This window comes from Salvelinus sp. IW2-2015, linkage group LG23 (genome assembly GCF_002910315.2).
Source record: "Salvelinus sp. IW2-2015 linkage group LG23, ASM291031v2, whole genome shotgun sequence".
Taxonomy (NCBI): Eukaryota; Metazoa; Chordata; class Actinopteri; order Salmoniformes; family Salmonidae; genus Salvelinus; species Salvelinus sp. IW2-2015.
In genome coordinates, this window is record NC_036863.1 from 24,594,972 (window position 1) to 24,607,583 (window position 12,612).

At 42.6% G+C, this 12,612-nt stretch overlaps 1 pseudogene; it reads right to left on the minus strand.

Moving 5' to 3' along the window:
• Positions 1–1,314: 1,314 nt before the first annotated feature.
• The window catches only part of LOC111950668 (PR domain zinc finger protein 15-like), an 11,403-nt pseudogene continuing 105 nt past the window's right edge, over positions 1,315–12,612 (minus strand).

Consider the following 12,612-nt stretch of genomic DNA (forward strand, 5'->3'; position numbering starts at 1 on the left):
TATGGCAAGAACAGCTCAAATAAGCAAAGAGAAATGACAGTCCATCGTTACTTCATGACATGAAGGTCAGTCAATCCGGAAAATGTTGATAACTTTGAAAGTTTCTTAAAGTGCAGTCGCAAAAACCATCAAGCGCTATGATGACTGGCTCCCATGAGGACCACCACAGGAAAGGAAGACCCAGAGTTACCTCTGCTGCAGAGGATAAGTTCATTGGAGTTACCAGCCTCAGAAATTGCAGCCCAAATAAATGCTTCACAGAGTTCAGACACATCAGACACAACAGACACATCTCAACATCAACTGTTCAGAGGAGACTTTGTGGTCGAATTGGTGCAAAGAAACCACTACTAAAGGACACCAATAATAAGAAGAGACTTGCTTGGGCCAAGAAACACGAGCAATGGACATTAGACCGGCGGAAATCTGTCCTTTGGTCTGATGAGTGCAAATTTGAGATTTGTGGTTCCAAACACTTTGTCTTTGTGAGACACAGAGTAGGTGAACGGATGATCTCTGCATGTATGGTTCCCGAGGAGGAATAGGAGGTGTGATGGTGTGGGGGTGCTTTGCTGGTGACACTGTCTGTGATTTATTTAGAATTCAAGGCACACTTAACCAGCCTGGCTACCACAGCATTCTGCTGTGATATGCCATCCCATCTGGTTTGGGCTTAGTGGGACTATCATTTGTTTTTCAACAGGACAATGACCCAACACACCTCCAGGGTGTGTAAGGGCTATTTGACCAAGAAGGAGAGTAATGGAGTGCTGCATCAGAGGACCTGGCGTCCACAATCACCTGACCTCAACCCAATTGAGATGGTTTGGGATGAGTTGGACCGCAGATTGAAGGACAATCAGCCAACAATTGCTCAGCATATGTGGGAACTACTTCAAGACTGTTGGAAAAGCATTTCAGGTGAAGATAGTTGAGAGAATTCCAAGAGTGTGCAAAGCTGTCATCAAGGCAAAGGGTGGCTACTTTGAAGAATCTAAAATATATTTTAATTTGTTTAACACTTTTTTGGTTACCACATGATTCCGTATGTGTTATTTCATTGTTTTGATGTCTTCACTATTATTCTACAATGTAGAAAATAGTAAAAAATTAAGAAAAACACTTGAATGAGTTGGTTTGTCCAAACTTTTGACTGGAACTGTATGTATATCAAAAGAACCAGTCAGTCTTTTACTGGTACTATACATTACAGACATCTGAGATGAAGGGAGTTATTGGAGCCTTGGGCAGTGCTGTGGGAAGATGACCCCCATTCTGTAAGCGGACAAACACATCAATCTGATTACAATGATACCAGCCAGCCAGCCGAGTTTGCCAGTTGGGTAAATCAGAACCCAGGCTAGAAATAGTCTAGAAAACAAGTACTTTTGCAGTGCACTATATTTTCACATTTATACTCCATCTAAACATTGATATTTAGACAGAAACAGAAATGAGCTAAACACATATTTCCTTTTTAAGACATTTCATTGAAAAACTGTTATCAAAAAGGCTTCCAGTATTTCTTTGACAATTTCTCGAAAACAATCTGATGCTTCAATGCTTTTAGATAAAACTTTTCTTTTTTTTTAACATCTGATCATCTCTACTGGTTAAATGCTCTGTGTCTTGGCTGCTCTACACTCATGATCTACTCATAAAGAACGCTTAGACTCTATCATCTAATTGTCTTCTTTAAACCTGTTGTGCAAGGCATTCAAAGTCATGTGCCAAAATCATTTCATATTCTTCTTTTAACCCCCAATGAGTGAATCAGAGCATTCCTAACAGTCACACTTAGTCAGTTAGGACATCTACTTTGTGAATGAAACAAGTAATTTTTCCAACAATTGTTTACAGACAGATTACTTCACATATAATTCACTATATCATAATTCCAATGGGTCAGAAGTCTACATACACTAAGTTGACTGTGCCTTTAAACAGCTTGGAAAATTCCAGAAAATGATGTCATGGCTTTAGAAGCTTCTGATAGGCTAATTGACATCCTTTGAGTCAATTGGAGGTGTACATGTGGATGTATTTCAAGGCCTACCTTCAAACTCAGTGCCTCTTTGCTTGACATCATGGGAAAATCWAAAGAAATCAGCCAAGACCTCAGAAAAAAAATTGTAGACCTCCACAAGTCTGGTTCATCCTTGGGAGCAATTTCCAAACGCCTGAAGGTACCGCGTTCATCTGTACAAACAATAGTACGCAAGTATAAATACCATGGGACCACGCAGCAGTCATACCGCTCAGGAAGGAGACGCGTTCTGTCTCCTAGAGATGAACGTAATTTGGTGGGAAAAGTGCTATTCAATCCCAGAACAACAGCAAAGGACCTTGCTGGAGGAAACAGGTACAAAATATCTATATCCACAGTAAAACGAGTCCTATATCGACATAACCTGAAAGGCCGCTCAGCAAGGAAGAAGTCACTGCTACAAAACCGCCATAAAAAAGCCAGATTACGGTTTGCAACTGTACATGGGGACAAAGATTGCACTTTTTGGCCATAATGACCATCGTTATGTTTGGAGGAAAAAGGGGGAGGCTTGCAAACCGAAGAACACCATCCCAACCATGAAGCACAGGGGTGACAGCATCATGTTGTGGGGGTGCTTTGCTGCAGGAGGGACTGGTGCACTTCACAAAATAGATGGCATCACGAGGAACGACAATGATGTGGATAAATTGAAGCAACATCTCAAGACATCTGTCAGGAAGTTAAAGCTTGGTCACAAATGGGTCTTCCAAATTGACAATGACCCCAAGCATACTTCCAAAGTTGTGGCAAAATGGCTTAAGGACAAAAAAGTCAAGGTATTGGAGTGGCCATCACAAAGCTCTGACCTCAATCCTATAGAAAATGTGGACAGAACTGAAAAAGCGTGTGCAAGCAAGGAGGCCTACAAACCTGACTCAGTTACACCAGCTCTGTCAACTTATTGTGGGAAGCTTGTGGAAGGCCACCCGAAACGTTTGACCCAAGTTAAACAATTTAAAGGCAATGCTACCAAATACTAATTAAGTGTATGTAAACTTCTGACCCACTGGGAATGTAATGAAATAAATAAAAAACTGAAATAAATAATTCTCTCCTATTATTCTGACATTTCACATTCTTAAAATAAAGTTTTGATCCTAACTGAACTAAGACAGGGAATTTTTACTAGGATTAAATGTCAGGAATTGTGAAAATCTCAGTTTAAATGTATTTGGCTAAGGTGATTGTAAACTTCCGACTTAACCTGTATGTATTGGTCTGTCTGCACCACCCTCTGTAGAGCCGTGCGGTTGAGGGCGGTAGTCCACGTCCTGTAGTCCACGTTCAGCTCCTTGGTCTTACTGACATTGAGGGAGAGGTTGTTGTCCTGGCACCACTCTGCCAGGTCTCTAACCTCCTCCATGTAGTCTTGTCAGTGTCTGTGATCAGGCCTACCACCGCCCTGTTGTCTGCAAACTTAATGATGGGGTTGAAGTCGTGGGTGAACAGGTAGTACAGGAGGGGGCTGAGCACACACCTCTGAGGGGCCCCCTGAGCTTAATGGTGTGCTTGGAGGAGACTATGGTGTTGAAAGCTGAGCTGTGAACAGCATTCTCACATAGGTATTCCTCTTGTCCAGATGGGATAGGGCAGTGTGCTGTACAATGGCGATTGTGTCATCCGTGGATCTGTTGGGGCGGTATGCAAATTGTAGTGTCAAGTAAGGTGGAGCTCAAAGCAATAGTCAGGTTACCTTTGCTTGCTTGAGTACAGGAACAGTGGTGGACATCTTGAAGCATGTGGAGATTATAGACTGGGACAGGGAGTGGTTGAGTATGTCCATAAAAGTCTTACTCACATCGGCCACAGATATGGAGTGTATGTCTGTGTGTGTGACTGACCTGACACTTCTTGCAGCTGTACTTGTGGGTCTCTTGGTCATCGTCTTCATCCTCATCATCAGTGTTGTCACTGCTGTCCACTGAGATGCCAATCTTCCTGGTGAACTCCTCCCTCTCCTGCTTGTCCATCAGGGCTATATCCTTCGGAACACACAACCACAAGAAGTTGAGCAACAACACCAATATGGACCTAGTGTCAATCTCTATCTTGCTCTGTCATTTTTTAGATTTTGCCAAATATTTGGTCATGTCTCGACGCGGAAACACAAAAAAAGGCTCTGATGACACCTCCCTTACTGGATCCGCCCACATCTTCATCACTGGTTCTGCCACTTGGGTGGGGGACAAACGACTGGTTGGATAGGATATCATGCATCCAATCACCACCCCCAGCAGAGGCAGAAGGCGGGCCATCAATCAACCAGGAAGTCAGACCAACAGTAGAGGTTGTTTGGGTTAAATTGATGGAAGGTTTAAACTTAAAGAACGCATAGGCATAGTCGCTGATAATATATTCACAGAGACAGCTTGCCGCATTCGCTGACAAGAATAGAAATGTAAACTGAGCGTTAAGGCTGACTTGGTCCCCCAGAGTATATAAGAAGCATGCTGTCCAAAAAAAAGGGTGTGGTAGTGCGACTTGACTAATCACTGAACTCGTGATACTTCAAACTATCATCAACCTAAAAGGTAATATCTGGCTTTCATACTCTAGAACAATTGTATCTCTTGACTTCTGATTTATGAATGAGACATATTGAGTCAACTACCCCATACACCCCTGGCGCTGAATATATCCACCAAATTGGAGTGGATGAAGGGCGAAGTTGGTGCTATGACGGGTGTTGTTCTCGAACCGTCTCTTCACTAATTAGTAAATCATAGTGCGACTTCTAGTAGGAGAAACAGATACATATCTGAATTTCATACTCTAGAACAATTATACCTTTTGACCGCTGGTTTTTGGGCGAGACCTACTGAGTCAAGTACACCGTACACTCTTAGGGGTGTCACACAGGGTCTTGAACTACGATAGCAGTCTCGTTACTAATCAGAAAAAATATACAAAAAAAGAAAAAGGTCATGGTACAACTTCTAGCAGGAGGAACAGATACTGACGTGATTGGCTAAACCGGTAGAGCAATTGTGAGTTGAAGAACATACTCTCCGGGACCCAACCAGGTCGACCTACGCTAAGGTAATTAACTGCTTGTTGTAATACATAGGATAAGGCATTGAGAGTTCAAGTGTTTTTGATGATTATTGATGTTTTATTGGAAAGACGTAAAGAAACTGTAATGACATGTATAACTGTGTGCTTTGCAAACATTGAATAAAAAGTAGAAATTAGACCCAAAACCCTAGAGGAGAAAACATCTCTGACACTCCAAGATCTAGGGGAACAAGTCTAGTTTCTACACAAAAGACAATTTAAAGGATTGGACAACCAACTCATTTATATTGTAAAAGGTAAAGTTATTCTGTATTAATATTCAAGCAATATTAACCGACGGGTATAGGCATTAAATCGCAAATAGTTTGTCTAGATACAAAAATATTTGGGAACCCTATAGAGCAACGGCGAGGAGAGTCTACTCTATAAAAGGTAAATAGGCATTAAATCGTAAATCGTATGTCTAGATACAAGGACAAAATGGGAACCCTATAGAGCAATGGCGAGAAGAGTCTACTCTATAAAAGGTAAATAGGCATTAATTCGTAAATCGATTTACAACCGATTTCATGGTTTATGTCTAGATACAAGAGTCTTTAGAAACCCTATAGAGTTGAAGAGTCTACTCTTAGGGAACCGAAGATGCCTGGTAAAGGTGCCACATGAAGGAGGTTCTCTAAGTCTGATTAATATTATCTAAGATCCCGAAACAATAAACACTAAAAGGCAATTCCCCAAATTAAGGGCAGGAATAAACAACGCAGGTCAGTCCGGCGGACCTGTGAATCATCTGTTTGCCGGATGATATAAGAACTCGAGTGATACGGCTTGTGTCACTCTTGACGGGGGACCCGGTAAGATCTACTCAAAATTCCCCTACCGCGACAGTCGGAGGTCAAAAGAACCATGAACTAAACGTTTTATTGCAAAATCAACCTAATCTCTCTCACCTTAAAGTGCACGGGAATATGGTCCCTCAGTACGTACACTCTGAAGAACTTGCGTCCGCAGATCTCACAGGTGTACTTTTTATCCCCGTGAGTCAGCAGATGCTTGTTCATGTTGCTCCTGCAGGAAAACACCTGGATACACACAGTCAGGGTAAATATCTTCTTTCAAATATTATTTTATATATTTTCAGGTATCGGTTTCATCTCACCTTGCCACAGATAGGACATTCTGAAGGCTCCTTCCTGTATTTGCTCCCTTCCTCCCCATTGGTCTCCAGCTCCTCACTCTTCAGGTCTTTTGGGTTTGCTGAGACATACAATAACAGTACAGCTGAACATTAAGGTGCTGAGAGAAGTGTTGATTGATGCTTTGGGATATAACACATCATGATCCAGCCACTTGTAAAAGCTCTGCTCTGTCGATGTATACAATCAAGTACATCATATACTAGAACATACTTCAAACGGATAATAAACACCAGAGTATCAATACAATAGTAATAAAGAAAGATCACGCCCTCCTGGTCCCTCTGCCAGTACTGACCCGCAGTATGTCTCCTCTGGTGGTCCTGCATAACATCCTTGCGGTAGAACATCTTGCTGCAGATCTCACAGGTGTAAAGCTTCTCTCTATGCTTCTTCTTGTGCTTAGAGAGGTTACTGTTGGTGGAGAAGAACCTCGAGCAGATCTCACACTGGAATGTCTTGTCATCTGCCACCACAGGACCAAGAACAAACAATCAGACTAGTCATTAAATTAATTAAATAATGATGGATAGGATATTGTGCGAACGACGTTACAGAGAGGACAATGAAACAGTACAGTACAACAAGGGACACAACTGTGCAGTAACATCAGAAGTCTTTCAAAAGGTGGAAAAAGATTGCTGACACCCCAACAAATGGTCCGCAACTAAATTATGTTCTCCAATTCATGGTGAACTTACCTGTCCTACAGTTGTGGAACTTTTAATGCATTCTCCACACGGAAGGCTTTGTCGCATGTGTTACATTTGTACCTGTACTCTACGTCGAGCTGGAAGGGGAGACACACAAGTGATACATGAGGGATACACACAATGTACAGTGAATCAAGGAGCTACCCACTGCAACAGAAAAAGTGACTATCCTGGGAAAAAGCTGTGAAGGCCAAAAGCATTGATCTAGGTGCGCCTACCTCGTTTTTGCTGTGCTTGTATGAGATGTGCTGTTTCAAGCTCTCCTTGCGGCTGAACATCTTGTCACAGTCATCACATTTAAACAGTTTATCACCTAAGAGAGCACAGGCAAACAAACAAAACATACCGCATGTATTATTGTGTATGTCTGTATGAAACAGAGCATTCGGAAAGTATTCAGACCCCTTGAATTTTTCCACATTTTGTTACGTTAAAACCTCTACCGACCCCCCCCTCCCGGATCCGGGATCCTCCTCATCAGAAACGCTGACTAGCATAGCCTAGCCTAGCGCCACAGGGAATATCATATAATATAATTTCATGAAATCACAAGTCCAATACAGCAAATGAAAGATTAACATCTTGTGAATCCAGCCAACATGTCCGATTTTTAAAACGTTTTACAGCGAAAACACAACATATATTTATGTTAGCTCACCACCATATCCAAAAAAACACAGCCATTTTTTCACAGCAAAGATAGCTTTCACAAAACCCACAAAGAGATAAAAATAATCACTAACCTTTGAACAACTTCATCAGATGACAGTCTTATAACATCATGTTATACAATACATTTATGTCTTGAGTGTTCTTGGGTACGACGCTACAAGCTTGGCACACCTGTATTTGGGGAGTTTTTCTCATTCTTCTCTGCAGATCTTCTCAAGCTCTGTCAGGTTGGATGGGGAGCGTAGCTGCACCGCAATTTTCAGGTCTCTCCAGTGATGTTCGATTGGGTTCAAGTCTAGGCTCTGGCTGGGCCACTCAAGGACATTCAGAGAGGTGTCCCGAAGCCACTCCTGCGTTGTCTTGGCTGTGTGCTTAGGGTTGTTGTCCTGTTGGAAGGTGAACCTGAGGTCCTGAGCTCTCTGGAGCAGGTTTACTTCAAGGATCTCTCTGTACTTTGCTCTGTTCATCTTTCCCTCGATCCTGACTAGTCTCCCTGAAAAACATCCCCACAGCAAGTTGCTGCCACCAACATGCTTTACCGTAGGGAATGTGCCAGTTTTCCTTCAGACATGATGCTTGGCATTCAGGCCAAATAGTTCAATCTTGGTTTCATCAGACAAGAGAATCTTGTTTCTCATGGTTCTGAGAGTCTTTAGGTGCCTTTTGGCAAACTCCAAGCGGGCTGCCATGTGCCTTTTACTGAAGAGTGGCTTCCATCTGGCAACTATACCATAAAGGCCTGATTGGTGGAGTGCTGCAGACATGGTTGTCCTTCTGGAAGGTTCTCCAATCTCCACAGAGGAACTCTTGAGCTCTGTCAGAGTGACCATCGGGTTCTTGGTCACCTCCCTGACCAAGACCCTTCTCCCCCGATTGCTCAGCTCTAGGAAGAGTCTTGGTGGTTCCAAACATCTTCCATTTAAGAATGATGGAGGCCACTGTGTTCTTGGGGAGCTTCTTCGCTGCATCATTTTTTTGGTACCCTTCACCAGATCTGTTCCTCGACACAATCATGTCTCGGAGCTCTACGGACAATTCCTTCAAACTCATGGCTTGGGTTTTGCTCTGACATGCACTGTCAACTGTGGGACCTTATATAGACAGGTGTGTGCCTTTCCAAATCATGTGCAATCAATAGAATTTACCACAGGTGGACTCCAATCAAGTTGCAGAAACATCTCAAGGATGATCAATGGAAACAGGATGCACCTGAGCTCAATTTCGAGTCTCATAGAAAAAGGTCTGAATACTTGTGTAAATAAGGTATTTCTGGTTTTTTTTTTTATAAATTTGCACAAATTAAAAATATATATTTTTAAATCTTTGTCATTATGGGCTATTGTGTGTAGATCGATGATTAGTAATCACAGTGATCTCCACGTATGCTGCTCTTCAGAGAGAAGTCCTGGCACAAAAAATACAGGGACAAAAAAAGGAGGGAGTAGAGGCGAGAGCATTACCGTGGGAGTGGATGTGTCTGTTGAGGTTGCTGCTGCTCTGAAAGACCTTATTGCAGAGGGTGCACTTGTAAACCCTCTTATGGTCTCCTCCCTGCCTCAGGAACCTCTTCCTCGAACCAGGCCTGGGAAGAAACAAGGGCAAGATAGTGGAAAGAGTGAGAGAGAGGAGAGAGGAGAGTGATTGAAAGCATGCCTGGCATCTTCCAAAGTCTATGGAAGAACTGATTGATGATGTTTATTGTCCATATGTGTACTGTAAAATAAGTATATGATGAAAGTTTAACTGTAGTTGAAGGATAGCGATGGAAAATTATGACTCTACTGAGAGACATTTACTTTGGCAATGTAAGTCATGACAGTATAGTGGAAACGGTGTTTATCCTTACTTCCCAGCGGAGAGGAGGGTGCGGGTAAGCCTGGGAATGGTGACAGCCACCTCGTCAGGGCCAATCTCCAGGTCATTGTCATCCAGCACGGCCTCTCCTCCGTCTGTAGGGACCGTGTTGAGGGCTTTTTCTACTGGCTCTAATGACGCTGCAACTAAAAGCAGGAAGGTATGAATGAAAATCACATTTTGAAGAGAGAATATGGTGGAAATTGAACAGTGCATGTGATGGGGTAGTCAATAATGTAACAACGAAAAAGAGGTGGAACCGGTCTCACTTTTCTTCTGTGCCGCTATAGTTGCAGCACTAGGTTTCCGTCCTCCTTTGGCCCTCTTCCCCGTACTTCTCTTAAGAGATGGCAGAGGGGGAGGAGCAGGGATGGGCTCAGCACTGAGGCCGTCGTCAGGGGTTACTAGTTCTGCTTCCTCCAGCTGCTGAGGCTGGTTGTCAGGGGGCAGGGCTACAGCCTTCAGTTCCTGGAGGTGGCTTAGCAGGTGATCTGGCAAGATGTTTTTCATGTAAACACAGAAGAGCACCTCTTCCTCTTAAATATTATCCTGATTAATATGAGCCATTCAGCCACCTGTCTTAACCCAACTCTGAAGCCTTCAACCATCATGGAAGCCTTCTATGTAATGGATGTGCTGGTATATTAAGGAAGGAAAGGTTATATATATTTTAGATTTGAAATTCTTCAAAGTAGCCATCCTTTGCCTTGATGACAGCTTTGCACACACTTGGCATTCTCTCAACCAGTTTCATGAGGTTGTCACCTGGAATGCATTTTAATTAACAGGTGTGCCTTGTTAAGTTTGGGATAGGCGTCCCGCTATATCGGTTGAAAGCTTAAATTCTTGTTAATCTAATTGCACTGTCCGATTTACAGTAGCTATTACAGCGAAAACATGCCATGCGATTGTTTGAGGGGTGGAGCCCCACATCAAAATATTCTTCCACCGGCTCAGGTTTCATACATTCACAAATAACGATTAAATATTCACTTTTTGAAAATCTTCCTCTGATTTGTCATACAAAGGGTCCCAGCTATAACATGTAGTGTCTTTTTGTTAGATAAAATCCTTCTTTATATTCCAAAAAGTCAGTTTAGTTGGTGCCTTCGATTTGAGTAATCCAAATCTACCCCTAAACTTTTCAACAAGTCAAAATACATTTCAATTTACTCCTCAGATACCCTAAAATGTAATCAAACTATAATATTTCTTACGGAAAGAACTATGTTCAATAGGAAACTGATTTTAGCAGGTGTGTCCTGTCGTCATGGCGTGCGCAAACACAAATTTCCAAGACTGTGTCCCTGTACTAAAGCTGATATTTCTTACTCGTTTTTTAATTTACAAGCCTGAAACGTTGAACATAGACTGCTGACACCCTGTGGAAGCCATAGGAATTGCATCCAGGGAGCTATTCAAAGAGGATGGTCTCTCTCTCAAAAAAGATTCAGGTTGGTTTTTCTTTGGATTTTCTCCTACCATATATATTGTGTTATATTCTCCTACATTATTTTAACATTTCTACAAACTTCAAAGTGTTTTCTTTCTAATGGCACCAATTATATGCATATCCTGGCTTCAGGGCCTGAGCAACATGCAGTTTACGTTGGCCAGGTCATTTTGGTGGAAATTGAGAAAACAGGGGCCCAGCCCTAATTAATTTGTGGAATTTCTTTCCTTCTTAATGTATTTCAGCTAATCAGTTGTGTTGTGACAAGGTAGGGGTGGTATACAGAAGATAGTCCTATTTGGTAAAATACCAAGTCCATAATATGGCAAGAACAGCTCAAATAAGCAAAGAGAAACTACAGTCCATCCTTACTTTAAGACATGAAGGTCAGTAAATACGGAAAATTTCAATAACTTTGAAAGTTTCTTCAAGTGCAGTCGCAAAAACCGTCAAGCGCTATGACGAAACTGGCTCTCATGAGGACCGCCACAGGATAGGAAGACCCAGAGTTAATGCTTCACAGAGTTCAAGTAACAGACACATCTCAACATCAACTGTTCAGAGGAGACTGAGTGAATCAGGCCTTCATGGTCGAATTGCTGCAAAGAAATCACTACTAAAGGTCACCAAAAAGAAGAACAGACATGCTTGGGCCAAGAAACACGAGTAATCGACATTAGACCGGTGGAAATCTGTCCTTTGGTCTGATGAGTCCAAATTTGAGATTTTGGTTACAACCGCCGTGTCTTTGTGAGACGCAGAGTAAATGAACAGATGATCTCCGCATGAATGGTTCCCACCGTGAAGCATGGAGGAGGAGGTGTGATGGTGCTTTGCTGGTGACACTGTCAGTGATTTATTTAGAATTCAAGGCACACTTAACCAGCATGGCTACCTCAGAAATCTGCGGCGATACACCATCCCATCTGGTTTGCACTTAGTCCCACTATCATTTGTTTTTCAACAGGACAATGACCCAACACGCATCCAGGCAGTGTAAGGGCTCTTTGACCAAGAAGGAGAGTGATGGACTGCTGCATCAGATGACCTGCCCTCCACAATCACCCGACCTCAACCCAATTGACATGAGTTGGACAGCAGAGTGAAGGAAAAGCAGCCAACAAGTGCTCAGTGTGTGGGAACTCCTTCAAGACTGTTGGAAAAGCGTTCCAGGTGAAGCTGGTTGAGGAAATGCCAAGAGTGTGCAAAGCTGTCATCAAGGTAAAGAGTAGCTACTTTGAAGAATCTAAAATATATTTTGATTTGTTGAACACCTTTTTGGTTACTACATGATTCCATATGTGTTATTTCATAGTTTTGATGTCTTCACTATTATTCTGCAATGTAGACAATTGTAAAAAAGAAAGAAAAACCCTTGAATGAGTAGGTGTGTCCAAACTTTTGACAGGTACTTTATGTCCGCAAAGTATTTGTGGCATCTCTAGAAGTGAACTCTAGAGCTCACAGAACAGGGCTCCGGGCAGCCGAGCGGAAATGGAGGAAAACTCGCCTCCCTGCGGACCTGGCATCCTTTCACTCCCTCCTCTCTACATTCTCCTCTTCTGTCTCTGCTGCTAAAGCCACTTTCTACCACTCTAAATTCCAAGCATCTGCCTCTAACCCTAGGAAGCTCTTTGCCACCTTCTCCTCCCTCCTGAA